At 40.0% G+C, this 21,355-nt stretch overlaps 1 long non-coding RNA gene across 2 annotated transcripts; it reads right to left on the bottom strand.

Annotated features, from left to right (window-relative positions):
• Nucleotides 1–7,624: 7,624 nt before the first annotated feature.
• LOC134547684 (uncharacterized) lies at nt 7,625–21,351 on the bottom strand. 2 transcript variants are annotated; one of them, XR_010079545.1, is made up of 4 exons: nt 21,175–21,351; nt 14,986–15,187; nt 9,786–9,936; nt 7,625–9,662 (listed from the first exon to the last, which is right to left on the bottom strand). It is a non-coding gene; the product is annotated as an uncharacterized LOC134547684 (long non-coding RNA). The 2 variants fall into 2 exon arrangements; XR_010079547.1 differs by lacking the exon at nt 14,986–15,187.
• Between the last annotated feature and the right edge of the window lie 4 nt (nt 21,352–21,355).

Raw genomic sequence — 21,355 nt, 5'->3', positions numbered from 1 at the left:
AGGGCTTTGTGAGAGGAATATCAAACCCAAGCCTGAGGGCTGGGTCCAGTTTGCCAAAGCAATACACCAGGCACATCCCATTCCCTGAAGACTAATCAGTCCTCAGTCAGGATCTTAAAAACACCAAACTGTCACCTTTAGCTGAAACTGACCTTAAATTGCAGAAAACAGGGCAAATATCACAACATGTTTCTTCTGCCTCTCTTTTGTCTAGATAGATCTCTGGTGTTACAAGAAGAATTAGCATTCTTTTATATTAATTTGATTGATTGACAAATTAATTTCTGTCTCCAGATGGAGGTTTGTGGATTGCACTGACCAGAAGGGTGGACACCCAACTGCTCTGAACCACTAACACAGCCAAAACTCACTCTCAGCTGCCAACAAGGGATTGCTGCAAACAAGGGATGTGAAAGAACTAGAAGCTGAAATACTTTTTCCTTAAATTAATATTTATTTCAGTCTATAGAATAGAATAGAATAGAATAGAATAGAATAGAATAGAATAGAATAGAATAGAATCCTATTATATATCTTATATATAAAAATATATATGTAATATGTATATACATAATATATATAAAATATATAAATATCTTATATATATATGTACACATTTGTGTTGCTCAGTGACAAGATCTTGGAGTTGACTCTACTTTCACTAAGAATTCCACAAATAGCTTCTTTTTTTTTCAAATTATTCCAAATTCACTGTTTTCTAGGGGAATGAAGCTGCAGACCTACCATTAGTAAACATTCTTTCAGAAGGATTTTTTTTCCATCCTTCTATCCCAAATTTTTGAAAACATTTCACTTGGAAAATATGGTAGCCTGCTGTTTAGGGTTTGGGTGGCAAGTTTTTGTAGCAGTGAGGATACAGGTTGACTTCTGAGAAGCTGCTAGAAGCTTCCCTCATGTCCGATAGAGCCAATGTCTGATGGGTCCAGGACAGACCCACTGCTCAGCAAAGTCAGGCTCATCAATGACATGGTAGCACCTCTGGGATACCTCTGATTTTTTTATGAAAAGAAAGAAAAACCAACCAGACATCAGCCACTGAGAGAGAGAGCACTGAGAACATGTGAAAGCAACAACCCTGCAGACCCAGGGTCAGAGCACAAGGAGGGGCAGGAGGTGCTCCAGGCACTAGAGCAGAGATTCCCCTGCAGCCCTGGTGCAGCCCATGGGGAGGCAGCTGTGCCCCTGCAGCACGTGGGGGTCGATGAAGAACCAGAGATCCACCAGCAGCTCCTGGAGGACCCCAAGCTGGAGCAGGGAAAGGGCTTGAGGAGCCCTCCTCCTCCCAGAGAGGAAGAAGTGGCAGAGATAACGTGTGATGAACTGACTGCAATCCTCACTCTCTGCCCCATGGTGCCTTTTGAGGGGTGGAGGGAAATAAGATCAGGAGTAAAGCTGAAACTGTGAAAAAGGAAGGGGTGGGGGGAAGGTGATTTAAGGTTTGGTTTTATTTCTTATTATCCTACTCTGATTTCACTGGCAATAAGTTAAAATAATTTCCCCAAGTGGAGTCTGTTTTACCCATAAAGGTAACTGGTGAACGACCTCCCCCTGTCCTGACCTTACAGCTTGCATTTGTGCTTCTCTGTGCATACTGACTTTCATCCAGCATAATGGAGATCTTATCTAGGAATTTCAATGGATTCCCATGATTCCCATGCACTACTTAACATGCATCTAAACATACAGTTTTCAAGTTTGGAGTGATTCTTTTCTTGAAGGTTTGCTCATACTTCTGCAGTAATTCCAAACTCTGCAAAGGCTAAAACAGATGCTTTATTCTTTGAGTGAAAGCTCTGCAGGTCTGCAGACTAAGTTAGCGACAGCTGATGAGCTCCTGATAAAACCAGTAGGTTTATATATGGATCATGATAAATCTTCCAACAATATAATACCATGTTCCAAAACTTTGGGTTCTGCATTAACTTTGCACTATTTTATTTTCAAAAAGACTTCTTGTATTCATTCTGCTCATAATTTTTACGGTTGGCATGGTAACTGCCTAAAAATGTGCTAGAGGCATTACAGCTCCAAGCTTTTCTTGTAGCCTATGATGCTTAATCAAAAAGTTTGCAATACATCCCAGTACTGTAAGTGGTAAAGCTAAAAATATTGCTCTCTTCAGAGCATAAACAACTGCAACATGCCTTCAGAAAGAGTTTGTACTTACAATGAAATGGAAAAACACCAACACCCCTTTATCCACTTCTGCACTTCAGCAGTGTGCAGCAGTCCTGGAAGTCTTGAATATCTGGTATTGAGTAAATTTTTCCCTTACAGCACTCTATTCTTTTAAGATTCAGGTAAGTATGAAGGTTGAAAGAGTTTGCTCCCTTTAATATGTGACAAAGATCCTATTTAAAGCCATGATAGTGCAAACACGCACACACAGAGGGGTTATTCACAGAAGTGAATAGTAGCACTGAACTCATGGGGATCACTTACAATAGTGGCAACCTCCATGTTCAGCTGGCTACAGAATTTATATATCATTCTTAACCCACTAACTAAGTGGTATTGTAAATATTCAATATTAGAAGACACAGATGCAAATTCAAAGAAGGAAGATGGGGACAGTGAAACCATCACAACGTGACGCAGAAACCTGATGCCAATGGCAAGCCTACCTGCACACATCTTAATGGCTTGGAGAGGCTGCCTAGAACAGAGGCTAAACAGAGTTAGAGAATAAAGTAGGTATTTATTGAAAGGTCTTTAATAGATACACCTTGAGCAGTGCAGGAGCCTCACAGAGGCTACACCCAAGATGGACAATGGTTATGAGTTTTTCAGACTGATCTAAATTTGGTGTATTTACATATCAGAGGTTAATTGTCCAATTACATCTTCAGGTAATGAAGTCATTTACTCCAAGTTTTCCCCCAATTCACTGTTGTTTAAATTTGTCAGGGCCTGATAGTAAAGTTCCCTTGAGTTTCAGGCCTAGAGAGAAATTGGTTTGTCTGAATAAAATGGGAGAACAGTATCTGAGAGGCTATGGAATCTTAGAGTTATACACTAAAGCAGTACTGATCTGAAAAATATAAAAGCTAAAACTTAAGGCATCAATCTTATAGCTAAATCTGCATCTGTCTAAAGGATGGAGCTGGAACTAGGGCTATCATAACCACCACTTGTGTCAATATGGAACATTCCTTGCTAGAGTGGCATTATTCTATTTATAAGATGCACAAAGCAGTTCTAGACTTTGCCTCATCACACAGGGCAAACATCTTTTTGGGGCAAATGATGGCCCTCAGATGGCTTGTTTATGCTGGTGATGTGTGTGAGAATGTAGCCTACATGGAATACACTCCTTTTTGGTACAATTATATCTGGGTCTGTAAAACCAGGGGTCGCACCACAATTTCTTTCTAGAATATTATAAATCAAGCCAATGGACCCTGAACTGGCACTCATGCACTCAGTGTGAGGCCAGATGGACTCTGACACTTAAACAAACATGGGCTTTTAGAAGATGTTTGTGTGAATTCTAAGGCAGTATCCCAACTGTGCATCCTCTAGCACACAGCAAAGGGGTACAGCTATTTGCAGGGCCTTTTATCTCTCCTAAGATGCTGATGCTTTTGTTCTTGCTTCTTCTTCTGAAGATTTTCAAACAAGAATATTATGTCTACTCTGGTGTGAGAGGCTTGATTAGCAGTGCACTGATGACAGCAGTGGTAATGGTGTGCAATGGATGCTGACTCTGTTAAGATTTGCTGGAAAATCCTATACTGCAAAGCTCTACAAGCTTAATATCTGGAAATTTCAATATTTTGATGGAAGTCAGAAGTGCTTAGAGCTTCTGAGGACCAGGTTTCTCAATGACTTGAGTAATTTGCATTTGAAAACCTTGCTTTTAAAAAGTCTGTCCACAACACTCTCTGTTGTACTCTAATGATACTAGGAGAGGCTTTTTGACTGTCATGCACCGCTCTAATGAGTCCATGTGTAAGCCTGTAATTTATTTTTTTCTGGTCTCAAGTGACAAACTAATTGGAACATAGGAAGGTAATTTTTATGGTCCCAACTTTTTGGATGCAGTTACAGTTTTCTTCCCTGTACATCACCAACTTTTTGCAATTCCCTTGATAAGACAGGTGTAGAAGATCCATGTTCCACAAGCTGAATTAAAGGTACATCCATGAGAATGATAATCTTGTGGACTATAAACATATAAGCACTAAAATCCCCCAAAGTGTGGAGATTTATTTTTGTTAAGAAAATATCATGTGTTTGTTTGCAAGAGAAACCTTCATTCAAACATATAAAATGTAATGATTGTACCAGTGCAAGTTCAGTCTGTTCTTTCAGGAGTGTAGGAATAGGCTCTTAAATAGCATTTTATTCAAATTTTTTAAATCTAGGTTTCTTTTAGGAACAACTTTTAGGTATTACTAAATATGACATTTTCACAAGAAGGGATAATTTTGTTCTTCATTAAAGCTTTAAAGCTGCTGAAAAAATCTCATTCGTTATTTCATAATTTCTTTGTACTGTTCAAACCAGTTTTCTAAGGAATAAGGGCTGATGTGACCATGATGCACTTACCTGTCCATCAGTCTTACTATCATTCTATCTGCCTGACAGCACAAAGACATTTTGGATCTTTTGAAAAATTTCAGAGAAATAAAAATTTCATACTTATCATATTGCTAGAAGTGTTTTGAAAATATGGAACTGTGCAGGACAGAACTATGATGTTAGCTGTCCCCAATAGGAGTGAGGATGAAATACGAACTCCCTCCTGATTACACAACAGAGCATCCACAAAACAAAACAGAAGTGTCACAATCATTGCAAAAATTTCACTGTGAGATAGTGCCTTAGCTGATGCTAGAGAATCTATTTATCAGTTAGTGTCAAACTGTCAGTGTTTCACTGAGCTGTTTCAAGGGCTCAAATTTTAGTGGAACTCATTTGAAAAGTCTTCCTCTATTTCCTGTTTACTGTTGGAATATATTCCATAATTTTGTAAAGATTCTAATTTTAGGTCCATTGGGATTGTGTACAACTTTTTCTGTTGCACTTTTCTGTCCCCTGACTCTGAGAGACCTTGTTTAAGGAATTTAGGGTCTTCTGCATCTGTTTGGGTTAGGAAAACCTCAACATTTTTCAGTACTCAGTAGGTTGTCACCCAGTCCTAGGGAAACATAGGCACCACTCCAGCTCTGAGCTGCATCCAGGGCAAAGGTATGGCTGAACTGGCACTCTGGGACTTCTGCTGATGATCCTGTGATTACCAGGCCTTGTAACATCATTCTACAGAAACTGTAAAAAAGGGCACATAAAACCCGCTTTAAATCAGCTCTTCTGAAACACAAGAGAATACCTGTGGAGACATTTTCCCAATGTTGAGCTTCTGCTGCTACTGGGAGAGACAACCTTTAGTTTAGACAAAAAGAAGGAACCAGATGGGAGTTCTGTTTTTTCAAATCTTGTCCAATTCACTTCAAAATCCCAAGTGTACAATTAGGTACTTCTGACTCTTAAGACAGAGGAAGTATCACCTTAATTACTGGTCAAATCTTGCCAGGAAACCATAAAAAGTATTTCAAGCCAATTTTAGAAATACTGATTAGAGAAAATGAAGGTAAAACCTAGAAGAAGTTGTATTTTAGTGTTTTTATATATTAGAGTGTTTTTAGATCTTTTACTATTCCTTATTCTGTGTGACTACTATTTCACAAAAATGAGACATGCTTTACTGTTGAACTGGTCATAAAGCAGAGAAAATTCCCAGCAGCTGCCTGTTTAACACGGGGGTTGAGTTCAAGGTGGTCATTCCTCTGACTCAAATGAAGTGAGATGCTGGCTCCCATGACAAGAAGAAAGGCAGTGATCCTACTTCCCTGGAACTCTGAGTGACCACCTAATCCTGAATAATTATAGTCTTGGGATGACAGTGCTTTAAAATCACTGCCTTTCATTTGCATACACTTACAGTAAAATAAAAAGGCAGTTTTTTCTGAAGATTAAACTATAATGCTTTGAATACATATTTTCAATTTAAACTGTAATTTTACATATATAATATATAGGATACTTTATCAAGGAGATTGCAGGGGTTATTGTGACTTCTTTTTTACTTTGCAATTCTTTGGGGCAATATTCGACTTAATTAATTTGATTCAACAGTTAAGATTTTTGTGTTAAATGCTACCTGTGCTGCATTAGCCAAGAAAGCCTCATTTCCTTTGATGGCTCTGATTCCTGCAAGAGAACACAAGATACAAACAGCCTCAGACCTTGAAGACACATAACCATGTCTGTTCTCAACAACATCAGTGTGGAGTTACATATGTTAGCAAAATATGTGGATATAGGCCAGGGTAACATGGAGAGACATTTGCCAGGTCCTAATTGAGCAATAAGGCAGGGTGTAGACTCTGATCCCATGCTTTGGTATGTTGCTAGGCAAAGGGCAAAAGCTCTGTACTATCACCCAACAAGGTGTGCTGTCATTGCACAATAACTCCGTCCTGTGCACTGGGATGATTATAGAGTGCTATTTTCAGTGTGTAGAAGATATTTTATTTATGTATATTTTATTCTGCTGACAGGCAGAGGAAATAGCTGCTTGGTAAATGCCGTGTTATAGTCAGTGTATGGTCTATTTTTAGCTGGACAATGATGTGAAAGGTGCTGTTCTTTACAGACCACTGTGGGAGTGCATGGTCTTGCATACAAAGGCTGGATGGAAAATTTTAAAAAGCCAGTGTCTTGCTCCTGCAGTGAGCTGTGGGCATGCAGAATCCTACCTGTGCTTGAGAGTCAGTAAAGAGGAGTGCCTTGCTACCTCTGAGACTGAAAGGTACACCTATAGCAAAAAACTCCCAACACATTTCATGAGGAAATGCAGGTCATGTAAAGATAACACTGCTCCTTGGAAACAATTTCTCATAGGAAGCAGCATGAAATTGTTTTCAGCTTCACAGTTATCTTGTTTGTTTTGCTAATCCTCACAAAGATTAATAAAGGAATGATGAGACAACAGCAAACTGTAAGCACAGGAAGCGACTATTGCCTAAAGCATCTGGATATGATTATGTAAACATGATGTAATAAGAAAGCTGAGAGATTTAACTTTTAAAAATCTGCTTTATTCCCTTCTAGTAAAAAAAAAAGAAAAAAAGCCCTTTCAGAATATTTGCCTTATTCCCCAAGTAGCCTTTCAGTTGTTAAAGCACTGCAATTTTCACTGCAAGCTCCTTGCTACTATTGATCAATCTACTCTGGATCTGATCTTTTATCCAAACTTTTCCTGGCATGTGTTCTGCCATATAACCCTTAAATTTGAGAGAGGTATGTCATTAAATTTGAACACGACATTTGTGTCTAACTGCTATATGTACTATTTTCCTCCAACCCACTGGTAAATACAATAAATATTTTGAACTTTTAGTACATGGTATAGTTTCTTCATCACTGAAACAGCGACCTCTTCTTTAAGGGCATGAAGCTAAACACTTCACAGTGAGCCAGGCTAGTCACACCCACAGATAACTTTGCCACTCATTAAAATTATCAAGAGATAAATCTTTTAAGAATACTGTTATATTTCATATATGTGTCAGCAATTTTAATATTAATTGTACCAGCTTTTAGGTTTTTTCCTCCCTTAGTAATTCCATTTTGTACAGGGTGCTGGCTGTGTGGGTTTATGTTATTAGCCCTTTTGTCCAAAGTAAGGACTTCAGTTTTATTAACAAATAACCTTAAACCTGAATTTATACTGAAGTCATTTTGACCTCTTTGTCGTTATCTCTTCATAATCATGCAAGAGACATTGAGAAAAATGCAGAGGAAGATCAATGATCCAGTAACTTGGACACTTTATTAAAGCAAGAGAAACATGCACCTTTACTGTCAATTTATACCTATCTGATAATGTAGATTGACAGGAGAGTCCAGAAGGGAGAATTGGAAATGGTTCTTGTCTGGCATTTCTACAACATCCCTTGTAAAGTGCAGAAAATCCTGCTTAGCCTTAGTAGCTCTTGGCAGAACATGGTCACTGCAGAGGCCTCTTATTTTGGTAGCACTAGGGTAGGCCAGGTAGATTTGTTTCATGGGGCCACCAAAAATATTTCTCCAGTGGTAGAAAAAAAAATTTTTTTTTTTTCTTTCTTTTTTTTTTTCTTTTTTCTTTTTTTTTCTGTTTAAGCACAGGGCTTAAAGAGCCACCAATGACACATGAGGTCAAAACCAGACTCTGTTGTCTTTTTTTTGGGTTTTTTTTCTGCCCAAAGCACCATTTAAGCTGAATTTTTCCAAAAGGAAACACACAAAATGAGGCTGAGACAGATGTCTGGCAGGGGTATTTCAATTCAGTTTGTTGGAGTCTGATAAGGTTATAAACAACAAAAAACAGTGTTTCCCTTGACTAACACAGTTAGTCAACCTTAACATCACAAAGTCAATTAACTTTGCTCATAATTGTAATAAGGAACTACTGACTGCCTGACTATTACATTTTTGCCCATAATATTAACAGACAATTACAGGTATCAAGATGGGCAGCTGTTTCTTTGAATGAATATTGCCCTTTCATTTTTTTTTATTTAGGTAAGATACCAAAAATGTTAAAAATGAGTAGTCATTCATTATATAAAGCAGCAGCTGAGCAGTAGGTGGAGGAATGGTTGCTTGTTCTTAGTCCTAAGCAAACGCACACAAAGCTTCATTTTTTAAATTAATTTTATTTTGATGGTAAAAATGGGGATCTCTAATGACAAAGAGTTTCAACTGGTAAATCTTCTTTGCAGTTTTTCTCTTTAATCTCTGAAAGCTGATGTAGTCCATTCCAATTGCCCACAGCATCAGCTTTATTCTCTTGAAAGAACTTGCTCTCTTTTCAGTTTTCCTTTAATGTTTTCAGTCCTTACCAAAAATGGTAATCTTCTTAAGGTGTTGGCAGGAGCCACAGAATGCACCAAAACTAAAGCTCATATCTAATGAAGTATCTCATTATCAGGACCACCCAAATGACTCAGGTTTGTTATAGACACAGTATACTCCTTTATATGATTTTGTAGAAAGAAACTTGGGGAGTTGATTAGTCAGGTTAGAAAAAGGCTGTGAAGATCACTCTACCTAAATAACAACAGTCTTTTAGTTGTTTTGAATACATTCAGGTCTATTTATTATCACAGCTAGCCAGTATATCTGGGTGATTTGATTTCATGCAGACATTCTGGTTCTGGGTCCCAAATCTGATGTTGAGGAACTCCCCTCGGTAATTTACAACTAACCTTTTCCCAAAATCCCCTCTTTCTGCAGCTGGCACTGGGTCCTATGGAGATGAAAACCCCAGGGGAGCTTGGGTTATATAACACCTTGGTTATAAACTTTCCCTCTGACCATGGCTTTGCAAGCTGAAGCCTTCACATACCTCAGCACACTGTCCAGGCTGAGCCGTGGAAATCTGTCACCCTACAATGGGCTGGAGAGAGCAGATCATCTGCCAGGAACTGCTCTGGAGACGGCCGGTCTGTCCTGCAGGAAGAGCCCAAAAATCTGGGGTGACTGTCAGCCTCACTGCTGATTTCTCTCTGTGAAAGCCCAGAATGGGGATAGCTCTGGAAACTCTGAAGCATTTTGATTGTTTCAGCACAGGTTGGGAGTTGCTATTGTAGCACCTATTGAAAAAACAGTGGTTTGCATCACAAGAGTGAGATGAGACATAATAATACTTGAGCTGAGGCACCACTGCCTCCCAGCACAGTGCAAGGTGCTGACTGGTCCTGGGGTAGCTGGCATACCTCTTTCACCATCTGTGCAGTAGTGATTATAAGCTGCTAGATGAATCTTTCCTCCCCTGGAGCTGAAATCTCTGTGACTGACAGAAGATCATATTTGGAGGCTCCACTCTTCTGAAATTGGCTTATTCTGGAAGTCTGCCAGTGTCACAGCCTGGCAAAGTAGAGGGATCAGAATTACACTTGGCTATTCACTCAGTCTTGTGAACTGTTGCATCACCCTTCAGGATGTTATAAGCTTTTGAGTTTAAGGGACAGGTCTTTACTTCAGTCTTAATATTGTTTTCAATAATGTCCACATACGTAAGATTGGGAAAAAATATTCATTCTCGGGTCTACTGAATTTTGAAAATGTAAAACTTCTCTGTTCATTAACCATTTGCCCATCTTAGCTGAAGAAGACAGGAAAAAAAATGAAATCCCACATAGAAAGATTAGATGGCAACAGTTATTCATTCATGCTTTGCGAAACAAATAAAAGAACTTTAGGTTCGCTTCCTTCCCACACCTCCACCCTTTTCTAAGGTTAACAGAAAGCATTCCTTTAGTACACAAGTTATTTTAAGATCTTGAACAACTTAGAGATCTAACATCTTTTTCCATGTGTATAAATAACCCCACCTGTTGCAGTATCATATATATCTGATCATTAAAATAGATACAAGTAAAAAATAGTAGTATACATTTCATTCTAAAAGTGATTCTAGGAACAAAGCAGACATGACTAGCAGGCTTTTCCTCTTCCAAAAGATAAAGGGGATTCTCCAGTCTGAGGTGGATTTTCCAGAGAAAAAACCTATCATATGTTCATCAACATTGTAAAAGTTACTGGAAATTGAAAAACGATGGAAATTTTCCTTGACCAAGCTGTTGAATTTGTCAGACAATGTTGTGTTACTGTACATAGTAAGGGTTGCCAAAATGGTGCCAGGGATGCATCAAATTTGTTTCAGCTTCACAAATTCATGTGTCCCCTTTTTACTGTTGCATCTGAAACAATCACGGTTCTCCAGGAGTTAACAAAGTGCTTCTCCCTCATTTTCCAATAGAGATCTGAGAAACAAACTGAGAAAGCTCCAAGTTATTTTGTGATAAAGTCAGCAGAAAACATGAGAAGACATCTGTGTCAAACTTTGCAGGCTGTTTCTAACTACAGACGAACAGCCATACTGCAGATAAGAAAGAGATCTGAGACTAAGCTTCACGCAAATTCTCAGTGAACTACAAATCCATGGTGCAAAGGTGGTTATTTTTGAAGTTACATTTTGGCTTCTTTGTTTGGTGATCATATGACATTTTCAGCACCTAGAAATCCTTTGCTTATGACAGTTCCTGAATGAAATGTTGTTACTGACGTAACAATTATCTCCTCACCCCATAGCTTTCAAGTTATGACTTAATGTTGAGAAAACTGTGGGCTAAGTGAGTGAACTAACTCCAGTACCTTCAAAGGATGTGGTTAGAATAGTCTGCAGGGGTGGGAAGAGAGTTTTCCTTTGCAGTTGGTAGAGCAGCAACAACAGAATGTCTTTCAATTGCTTCTGTATTGCAGCTCAGGGCTTTTAGCCCCTGTCTGCTGCACCCACACACGATCTGGTACAGACACTTTAAATGCATATAGCAACCTCTCAGCTCAAGGAGTCCTTTCAAAGCAAGCTTCAGTCACCCAGGGGGCCAGAAATCTGTAGAGGCTGCTTTTTCTATCCCTGACATGGAGTATCACATTGTCTCTGCTGCATTGGGACCACCCTATGCCCATGGTGGAGAAACAGGATTTGCTTTTCATTAATTCTGTTGCTATAAAAAATTCCTGTAGGATATTCTGTAGTTAGAGCACTGAATCATTTCTGAAACTTCCTATTCAAATATTTGTTTTATATGGCAATGGTATTAGTAATGTTCAAGTTTTATGCACTGCTATTTCCTCCCACACCCATTGAAAACTAACAAGAGCCAGCCTGTCAAAATAAGCATGTGAATTATAGATCAGCTATAACATGCTTCAAATAGCCAGTGTTCCAGACTAGGTGATACCATATAACTCTGCTTCCCCTGTTTGCAGAACTGCACAGTGTAAAATTCACAAAAAAATAGCCTACAAACTGAAGTCTGGAATTATCCCATCCCATTGGAGATACTCAAAACAGGTGCGTAATAACAGAGAATCTTGATTTACTGTTGTTGCAGAGACAGAAAAGTTCCTTTTAGCTCACCTACTATTTAAGTTTTCCTTAAGGAGGGCCATTTTTGGCTACTACAGAGCCCAAGGTGAGTCTGATTTCTGCTTAGGTTCTTCAGGTACATACTTCATTTTCAAGAAGAAAAGGAGACAAGGCTTCCTCTGACCAAAACGTTGGCAGAAAGGTGAGCTCACTCTTTCTAGTCTGACCTTTTTTTCATAAACTGCATGCCCTTGGAGGTGGGCTCTGGCATTACTCTGGTGCCAGCTGCTCCAATACCAAACACCTGATACATCCACTGTCCTGTAGGCAATATTCAAAGGGATCAGGAAATGGGAGTAAATAATGTGCCTGCAATGTTTGCCCATGTGGGGTAATAAAGAGAAAAACTGACTCTGAGGAGCTACACAGGGGCTTTATGCTACAGAACAACTGGGTAATAAAACAGCAGTGGAAATCCAACATTGATAAGTGCAAAACAGTTCACAAGAGGGAAAATAATCTGAACTGCATGACCCAACAATGGGCTCTGATCATGGAAAGGGTACAGAAGCATTGGAGTCACTAATACAGCCATAGGCACAGACTGCCACATTCAGCACAGCAATTAGGAGTGATCAGAAATGCAAGTCAGTATCAACAACTATTATAAGGAAATACAGAACAAACAGTGTGTCGCTGTAAATCCATACAGTTGCTGTATCCTGAATATTGAGTAGGTTTCTGGTTTCCCATCCCAAAGGGTATAGCAGAAGCAGAAAAGGAACAGTGAAATGAGATCTTTTATAAAAGGAATTATTAAATAGACTGAGATTTTTCAGCTGGGAAAAGCGATGGGATATAATACAGAGTCTATAAAATCATGAACAACAGGGAGAAAGTAAGGATAGAAGTAAGTTTGCTGCTTCTTCTAACACAGTATCAAGGGGCATCGAATGAAATTAGGAGGTTTGAATGACACAAGTTCAAAGAAAGAGTTACTTCTTCATATATACAATTGAGTTATGGAATGCCTGGCCACAGGATGCTGCAGTTGCTGAGAGCACATGGGGGCTCAAAAGCAAATCAGAAGGATTTGCTGTAGAGAAATACACTGATAGCTATCAAATAGAAAGGAACTGCTGCTGGTTCAGCAAGCAAATGGGCTGCAAATCACAGGGAGAGGAGTCAGAGACACCACTCTGAGGCTGTGCCATTATGTCCTTGCACTGTTCTTGTCCTCTGCCATGGACATTTGCTGTTCCCCTGTGTGTGAGATGGACCACTGTTCTGACTTTGTAAGGTCATTTTATGGTTTTAGTGTACCTACAAACTCCTATGCTTGAAGAGGAGAAAAGCTCACTTTAAGTAAGATCATGTATCTCTTTGTCTGGTCAATGTCATCACTTAAGTAAATGGAGGGTAAAAACACGCTCATGGAAATCCAAACAGGAAGCACTTTGCAAACAGAGGCACAGGCTGGTGCCTGCAGAGCTACTACTGTTCATGCTCCATAGGACCTGAAAGAGACCTCTGCTACATTCAGCCAGAGGCACAATGGCATGACTTTTTTTCTTTTTCCCCTCCAGATAGGGGCAGATCTGATTCTTATCGTTTGAAGACCGTGACATACCTGGGCAGCAGCAGCACACAACTGCTGGAATCATGACAGCAACTCTTTCTGGCTGATGTTCTGATGATACCCAGGCCAGCACTCAAGGAAAACTCTCCAGTTTTAGTGCTCTCCCGGACTTCAGTCTTCAGTGCCAGCAGCACTGTTACAGTGAAAATGCAGCATGAAGCAAGGCTCTGTTCCAAACAACACAGGAGTGGCTCATCTAACCAGCCCTACCTCTGGGTGTAGGGTGACCTTCACGATTAGCCTTTTAAAAGCCTTTCACTATATATGGCACTTTCAGTCTTGGCAAGATAAATCTGAAGGGGGAGCAAAAGGATGTCTCATGATGCAAGTACTTAGGCATTCTTGGATTTTCAAGAAAAAATACACAAAACAACTTCCTGACTCAAAAAAAGCTGTATCTGGCATGGGAAACTTCTACATTAGACCTCATCCTGACAGGGAAGTATTAATCAAAAAAATCAGAGTTTTTTTAGGTGGAAGTCATAATCACTTTGTTGAAACAACTTTGTTTTCTGTGCTTTTAAAATACATTTTACATCTTATACACAAGCAGGATAAAGTCCTAGCTAGTACAATTTATATTATTGCCCGGAAAGATCCTGTTCTACAAAGCTCAAAAGAATTAGATGTATCAGCCAGCCTGGAGGAGAAAAATTAAACCAACAAAACCATGAAAAATAATTTACAGCAACTCAGAAAAAATTCATTAGATCTTCAAAAAGCCACGATTGAGAAAGATGTACACACTGACTAAAACAGACTGGAAGAAAGTTAATATTTTGCCAATTCTTCTGTAGACAAAATAGGGCAACCAGGTAATTATAGGCCTGTCAGTTTGACGTCTATTCCAGGCAGAGTGATGGAGTTGCTGATAGGAAAGTCAATTAATAAAGTATTAAAACAGTGCAATTTAATTAATGGCAATCAACACAGATTAATGGAAGAAAGATCTTATCAAATTAATGTGCTATTTTTATAAGGCTACAAATTTGGTGGCTAAAAGGAATTGTGAAAATATTTTATACTTTGACTTTGGATGCATTTGCCATATGAGTCATTCTGATGGAAATCAGAACTAACATGATGAACTCTCCAAGACAACCAGCTTGTTTTAAATCTGGCTAGCATGGGATCCAACCTCCTAAACTAAAGTGGAGCTCAGAGGGTGGGTTCTGCAGGCACTGCTTATCTTTCCTGTGTTAGTTAACGATGATTCCAGCAATACAGAAGGAAGCAGTGTCTTTGCTAATACTACGTTTCAAAGAATCAAAATTTGGAAGTGGGCAGAAGTGGGCAATGCCTTCTTGGCATTGCTTGAGGAGCAGGTGCAAAAGAAATACCAAGTGTTTCCACATCACCCAACATAAGGGACCTATTTAAGAGTGAGTACCTGAGGCCTTACCTCACATAAGAATTGTTTGGGAAGCTGAGACTGAAGAATGAATTGTGGGTCCTGATAGAGCCCCAGCTGAGCCCCAGAGCCCTCTGAAATCGTGTTGCCAAGAAGGCCAGTGCAATCTTTTCCGGTGTGCAGAGATGCTATCCATCAAAGGGCAGAAAAGGGCTTCTCTTACTTCTGCATTTGACATTGTAGTGGGTTGACCCTGGCATCAATAAAAGTATGGAATAATGTTAGTCCTGATATCAGCAGCTCAGGAGGGATGTTGGCAAATTGGAGGTAGTTCAGAGAAGAACCACAAGAATATGAATAAAAAAACAATTGGCAGTAAAATGGAATGACTCCACAGGGTAAGTCTATTTAGATTTAGTATATCAAAGCAAAGGCTAAGGAGCAACTTGATTATGGTTTGTAAGTGCTTTCATGTGGAACAGACACTGCCTAATAGGGGAGTTTTTGCTCTGGTATAAAAATATACAATGAAGTCCAATGGAAAGTTGAAGACACATCATTTCTGTTACATTAAGGATAGGCAACTACTGCAAATATTTACCTTTTTCTATGCTAAAGCTGGATGTCTTTTCTATCTAGTCTTTCTTAAGTCCTTCTCTTGTTCAACAGGAACCAACTCCAGGTAAGCTAACAATTCATGCTGAAGAGTCAGGAATGATCTTAAGGTGGTCTACACCTTTTACATCTGTGAATGAAGCTGTAACATACATTTTTAAGTAAAAGAATAAAAGATATTTGTGAGTGAAGAATGGGATCCAAATGGGAGTTTCTTGTGCACATCAAGAGGGGCTTTGTGAATGACGGGGGTGATGTTTTCTAGTTCTGCTTTGGGAGCCTGCTTATTTTTCAGTGCTACCCAAAAAGCTGGCAACACAAAGGATTACAATGAGGGTTTGGAGAACAGCTCCTACACATCCAGTTGTCATGTTTCCATCTCACATTCGCCTCCAGCAGCATCATGCTGATGGGTGCAACTGAGGAAGCAAAACCTGCTTCAGAGGGATTTGGTTCAGGTCATGCACTTGTCTGTAAAACAACTCCCCAAGGAAACCCCAAGCAAAAAATGAATGTTATACATCCCTAAAAGAAAAGAGACCTTAATGGCAACTGGTTGGAGTGTGTTCAATCTTCCTAACCTAAATGGTTAGGAATAACTAGTCACAGCATTTCACATCTTCTCTTGCATATAAGGGTTTTCCTGGGATGTGCAAACATAGCGCTTTTATTCCTGATCTTACACCCATGGCTTTGCACTACTCACCTTGCTCATTACAAAAGAAATAAAAATAAATATGCCCCACCCCCCTTTTTCTTCTCTTAGCATTTCAGTATAACTTAAAATATGGAAAATAGAAAAGAAATGGTACTTATATCTGAGCAATGAGGGAGTGCTTTTCCTCAGGTTATTTCATAAAGCTAAAAAGGGTGATGTTCAGAAGAGAATTCCACTATGTGAGATTGATTTCAATTAGCAAGGGATAACATTGATATGGATATACATAACACAACCACTTTTTAATTTCTGGGAATGGTGCCATCTGTGAATAATGAGAGTTAGTGGTAACAGAGAAATGTAAGGTCTAACTGTGGGAGCCAGCAGCCCACAGCCTTGACAGTCAGATTTGGAGGGCAGTGTTGTGATTTAGAAGGTCAAGTTGCTTTTGCTAATGCTGAAACCCATCAGCAACGCATTCAACATACAGATGGAGACTTTTAAACTAACAGGAGTGATTAGGCTGGGAACATACTGTGGTTGTAGTCATGGCTTGGACCTGGGGATGTAATATGATTGCTTGGAAATATCTAATATTTAACTGAGATCCAGAACCAGAGAGAAAGATCACTGATTTGAGCTGAGGACTACTTTGCTTCCTGGGCAGAACATTCTTTCATACACAGAAATTTTTTCTGAGGACAACAGAAATACTCCAACAAAGACACTTTTTGGGTCCCAGATTAACAAACATAATGGCAAACCTCAAAGCACTCTGGTAATTGCTTTTTTCTTTGCAATTAATATACAATATAACAAGAAGGCAGTGTGCCGAAATGTTGGACTTGCTTCTCTCTACCTCATTTAACTGGCTTCTGTACATAAATTATATTTTAGAGTATTTTTTTTTTATTTTTTATTGCACTGTAGTTAGTCGTAAATCTTGCACTGAGTTATTCAATGACACCTTTTCTTTTTGTTGTCTGAGTGAAGAATGAAGCCTAAGGCTTGATTCTGATTGCAGATATGGCACATAGGTATTTATCCTTACATACTTTATTGTATTTTTATTTCACACACACGTAAGCCCCACACATGCAGTTCATGCAAATGGGTACTTTTCTTGTCAAGTTACCTCTTGACAGCAGCTCATTTAAAAAAAGAAATGAAGGCACATACCAAAAGTCAAAATCATGAGATTTTTTAAAGACGAGATTCTTGTCTCAATATCTTTGAATTGCCTTTTTGATGTATGTTGAAAAGAATTTTCCCTTTACTGTCCTGATTTATCACTTTCCTTAGTCTTCCTTACTAACATGCTAGAGTTATAGCACAAAAGATAAGTAAAAACAATTACAAAAAGGAGAAAAACATATTCAAATTGGCATGGGGATCCAGCCTTGACAACTGATGGGGAGGTACTTCCAAGCATATTTTGAGCTAGCTACTTGGATTAATTTTGCTGAAATAAGACTGTCTTCTCACTATGACAGTTCTCAGTACTTAATAGTTGTTTAATGTTCCCAGTAGGCTCAGCTCTGCACTTTGTAAATCAGCAAAAAAATAAAATTAAAGTCTTTCTTTTACCACTTCAAAAATTATTATCCTTTTTATTCTAGCTTGTGTTTGTACACTGATAATATATTTTCTGTAAAGGGACAAGGAGCAGATTGACCTGGAAAAGGAAGTCTTTTAAATGTAGAACTGTCTTTGATCATTCATAAGACTTGTGCTCTGATCTAAGCTCATTGACATCAATGGAAGAAAGACTGCTATTGGCTTGGAGGGGTGGGTTGGCTCCTGTCCACACAGAGTCCATATTTGCAAAAGCAGATGTTAAAAGATAAAACAGATTGAAAATCAGAGTTACAGAAAAAGATACTTGTCTTTTCACAAGGTCAGATTTATGACATACTTTTCATTTAATATTTTTTTCTCAGTCCCTGAAACAAGAAACTCCTATTTCTACACCTGGTTTTGCTGTTTACACGCAGATAAAGCTTGGATACAGAAGAGGGGAGAGTTTGCTGGATGATTTCCATAGCATGAAAATGTGAGGCCTTCTCCACAGACTCTTCTGGGACACTTAAGAATAGGAAAAATGCTCCAGGGAGAACATCATACACACACACACCCTTGCCTCCCCCTCTCCCCCCTTCCCCTCCTGCAGCTGCATTTCCTGCAGAAAGAGCAATTCCAGAGAAGGAACTCAGCACTGTACTACTGGACAACATCATCAAAGAGTAGATAATTGTAGGATCTGTTTAAAAGATAAAGAAACTTCTAATTGTTTGTCTCTAATTGATTGTCTCTTTTGGTGACAGTTTCCAGGCAAGGTAGATCAGCACAATGAAGTCCAAAGAGCAAAAGTTGGCCAGTGAGCAGTCCTAAAAGGAATCCTTCCTAATTAACATCATTCTGACGTGTCTTAAGAAAGGTCATGGGAAGAGGTGATAGTTTTGTCATATGCCAATCTGCTGGCTATTTCTTTGGCAGGTACCATTGATTCACTAGCTGATTTATCACACATACTCAGAAAATTTCTCTCATTCAATTGAATGAGAAAATACAATGAAACAGTATTTGCCACTACCAACACAGTTTACTTCAAACAGGAGTTTCTAAGTGGTGTGAACATGACATTTAAACTTTGACCAGCCAATGGCATCCCTTTATCCCTGACATTACTGCTGATGTGTTTCAAGTCGCATCTCTCTCACTTGGTTAAGCCATGGGAGCTTATGGAGACTGCTATGGGAGACTGAAAACAGGCAAATCTTCAATGCTCACTTGGTTTCCAGACTTTGATCTGACTTTCATGATCTCATTTATTTTCACATCTTACACATTACATGTTGACCTTCCTCTACAGCTTCATCTGACTGACACAGACTAAAACAAGGGGCACAGAATTATGTACACCTAATGTCTCTATGAGGCAGATAAAGGGGTTTGCTCATTCAGAGCTTATCACTTTAACACTGGACTGAAACAGCAGTACCTTAACTGAGAGCAAAAGCTAAGTTTACAATGTATTAGGTTTGGGGAGAGATTCCATAGCAAAGGGAGTGAAACTAAACTATTCTGAAAGAGTAAAACTCATCTGATGGACAGGTAACTGTGTCATTACACACAGGTATGTATCTTTCTATGCCTTCCAGTGTAGATTTAATTCAGAACCCAAAATTTGTAACCTCTTCATTCCAAACTTGAATATTGAATCCCTTCTTCAGATTTAGATCTCAGTTCTGATAAAAATCAGGAGTTTCCAACCAGAGGCTTAGGATGAATTAGACTTTTCATCCCTTTCTCTTTTTGCTCCTTCTTCCTGTTGGGCTTGGAGGCTCTGGGTAGCCTTTCCAGAGTTGCTAGGGACTGTGGCTCCAGCTGATGCTGGGTAACTAAGAAAGTTAAACAGAAAACATTTATTTACAGAACAAAGGTTGATGCAAGAGCCTAGGTCTTTGTCATAGTCAGAAGGAGTATGCAGGGGGAGAGGAAGGGAGAAATTGTGTAAAAAGCCATCTACTAAGAAAAGAATGTTTGATTTGGATCACAGGATGTGATACTGGAGAATGTATTGCATAATTTTATGGCTTGTCCTTATTTGCAATGATTCAGTATCCGGCACTGCTCATCTCGTTTCTAAAAATGGTATTGAAAAGTTACAAAGTATTCAGAGGTGATGGGAATAAGTGAGGAAAGGCAGGAAAAGCACCTTTTCATTTTACAGCCAATAGGAAACACAGTCTGCAGGTTGTCCTATGGGCTGTTGCAGATCACTGGGTCTGTGTCCTTCCCCACTGCCCAAGTGACACTCACCAGGTGAAACCTCAGCTGCCAGAAGCTCATCTTCTCCATGCCAGATTTAAAATCATGATAACTCTTTTCTCATGGCATTTATCTTATAACTGTAAATCAGGGAACTCACAGCTCCTAGTGTAGAGGACAAGACCTGAGGCAGGTGCAATGCTGTGGAACCCATTCCCAAAGCCTCCCCTGTCAACAATAGACCCTGCCTACAGCATCCCTAGCCTCTTTGGAGCCCTGTTCCAAGGTTATTTCTCTTTGCCTCAAAGCAGGTACCCCTGGGACTGACTCCTCCATTGATTATTCCATTAGTGTCATACCCACTTCTTTCTACTCCTGGAAAATGGGCATCACCCAAACTTGCAGGTTTTCACCCCAAAACAACCCTTCTCCCATTTCTGATCTTATTCTGTGCTGATATGGGGAAAGGACACTCAAGACACAGACAGTCCCTTGGCATTGCCCTGCAGAGGCTGCAGCTCCGGCACAGAGCTGTGCTCTCCTAACAGATCTCCTCTTTTCCCCTTTCTGCGGGGCGGGAGGGGAATAGGGGAACGGGTGTGAATATTTGGTTTGGGCTTTTTTTCGGTTGTTGTTTTAAAGAAATTCACCACCAACATCCAGACAAAAACTAGGGAGTATATGTCAGGCTCATTAGGAGTCCAGGGAAGCACTCATCAAACTTCAATATATAGCTAAACTCCTGTTATTTAAGCAAAAGGAGGCCGATTTAAAAACAAAACACCAAAAAGCAAAACACCAAATCGGCAGCCCGCAGCGGTGCTGGGCGGAGACAGACCGACCTCATTCATGGCTTTCTCTGTGAGAAAGGTTCACGTTTTCCCCGTGTCCTCCCTTCCCCCGCACTCCCTTCTCCCCGCCGTTTTAATTTTGTGATTAAGTCAAGTCTGGAGTGGGGAGAACTCCTCCCAGCCGACAGCACCAGGGTACGACCGCCTGTGCTCCCCCAAGTCCGCGGGGCCCCGCGCTGCCCGGAAAACCCCGATTGCTTCATTGAGAAAAAATCGGGCAGCACATGCGATAGATACCGCATCAGCCCCCGCGCCCGGCAGCGGGGCGGACTCGGCTTTCGGGGTGTCTAAGCCACTACCATTATTATCGCTATTATTTTATTTGATATTAAAATTAATACCAACATCTCGCCCCCAGCCGCAAGGGCAATCCCCGGAGAGGCTGGACCTGCCGGAGCTGTGCCGGCGGGGGAGCCGCGGTCAGCACCCCACGGCCGCACAGCGCTGCTCACAGCGGCGCACAGCCCGGGCCCGAGCCGGCGGGCCGCCCCGAGCCCCGGCGGGGCTGCGGAAGGACGTCTCACCT

This window comes from Prinia subflava, chromosome 2 (genome assembly GCF_021018805.1).
Source record: "Prinia subflava isolate CZ2003 ecotype Zambia chromosome 2, Cam_Psub_1.2, whole genome shotgun sequence".
Classification (NCBI taxonomy): Eukaryota; Metazoa; Chordata; class Aves; order Passeriformes; family Cisticolidae; genus Prinia; species Prinia subflava.
This window is presented reverse-complemented; position numbering and strand designations above follow the sequence as displayed.